General features: G+C 45.2%; 1 pseudogene; it reads right to left on the reverse strand.

Moving 5' to 3' along the window:
* Positions 1–30: 30 nt before the first annotated feature.
* The window catches only part of LOC101583053, a 78,328-nt pseudogene continuing 76,592 nt past the window's right edge, over positions 31–1,766 (reverse strand).

A 1,766-nucleotide genomic window follows, 5' to 3' on the forward strand; every position in this document is an offset into this window, starting at 1 on the left:
GGAATCGGCAGGCTAACAAGCTCGTCTGCATCAGTCCAGCTGGTTCATACGCACACTGTTCATGTGAGGTGCCCAGGGTCCAGTCCACACCGTTTGAGGACCATTATTTTCTTTTTTTTTAAATTTTATTTTACTTTGTTTTATTGGGAAACAAATATCAATGAGACAGTTTCAAAGCTGATTAATAGGAGATTTTCAATAATTAACACACTGTACACTGTTATCTTCTTAGTGGTTATCCATAGAACAAGAAGCACACAGGATATCCTGTCCAAACGCTATTCCTACAGATATTTCTTCTCATTGAATTAAGCAAAAGTAGCTGTATATCTATCCCAACCATTCTGTATATACTAATACAAAATGGAAGACCATTATTTTCTGTGGAACTTGAAACCATCTTTATCCGTGAGTTCCTAGAAGGGTCTGCAGCATGAGGGCCATTAAAGATGGGTCCTCCAGGACCATCAGGAATAGGTGCACTGGAGGGGCCATTGCATTCCCATACACAGAAAAGGGCATACCCCCAACTTTAGGAAAGTCCATATATCCTGCAGGAACATGCTGATGGAGTGTACCAGAAGGAGTTACAATTCCTATACTATCTCTTTCCATGGCTTGATGCTGTGAAAACACTCCTGGATCAGACATTGGCCTGTGAATCATAGGGTTTCCCATCCCAGGGCTACACCAGTCTACTTTGTCTTCACTGCCCCTGATCCTTTTGAAGGACCAGATGCCACTGTGCCTTACGGACATGGCTAAATTGCTCCCAATCACGGATGGGGCTAAAGTTCCCATTTGCCTGATCCATGCAAAACGATCAGTCCCAATTGGAACTGGAACTTTCCTGTCCTGAGAGATGTTGCTGGGCTTCTCCAACCCTAAAGGTACCGATGGCGGGGCAGGAGATGGGGCACAAACCCCAGAGGACACTGACTGTGCAGGAAAATCACTGGATGCTGATGAACACGGAGTCACCAAACTGAGTGGAGAAAAATGTTGTCTGTTAAAGTTAGCAGCTTCAGGTGCTCCTCCAAAGGGTGCCACAGGTCCATACATCTGACCTCCTGAAAGGTTTGTGGCAAAGTTTCCCAACTGTGTAGAAGAAGGTGCTACAGAATCATATGGCAAGTCCATATTGACAACACCTGAGGGACTTGGAATGGGTCTCTGTATTGGCGGTCTAAAACCCAGAGGTTTGGAAGTATCAGACTATATAAAGGATCTGAATTTGGCAAATACAAGGATTTTCCTGATAGCATTGATTCTGGAGCTGACTGAGATGAAACAACAGATCCTCCCCAAAAGGCATGAGCAGAAGTAGGGTTATTTCCAAACAATGTGCTAAAGGGCCCAAATGGCAAAGGGGCACTAAAATTGGGAGCAATAGGGTTATTTGCTAGATGTACTCAATTCTGACAAGCACTTTGTATACTTAAGTTTGAAGGTAGTTGGACAGAGGAGGGGGCACTGTGAGGTCTTTTAATGTGATTGACACTGAGGACTGCAACAGATGAATTCTGCACTGGAGCTGGATTCTTGAGAGAGGGGCAGCTTGCCACGAGAGGGTGGTCTAATCGCAGGGATTTCCGTTTTAGGGGACTGAGAACATCCTATTGGCGTTTGAGGTATAGGGTAAGTCACTGGGGCAGCAGAAGGCGCTGCCACAGGAGCAGAACTTGTTGCTAAAGGAGGGACAGTCATTTTAACTTCCATGGGAGGAACCTGAGACAGCTGAAGAGGTGGTCTTGGCTCCTGAGAAA

The sequence above is a fragment of the Octodon degus genome, unplaced genomic scaffold, assembly GCF_000260255.1.
Source record: "Octodon degus isolate 3935 unplaced genomic scaffold, OctDeg1.0 scaffold00014, whole genome shotgun sequence".
NCBI lineage: Eukaryota > Metazoa > Chordata > Mammalia > Rodentia > Octodontidae > Octodon > Octodon degus.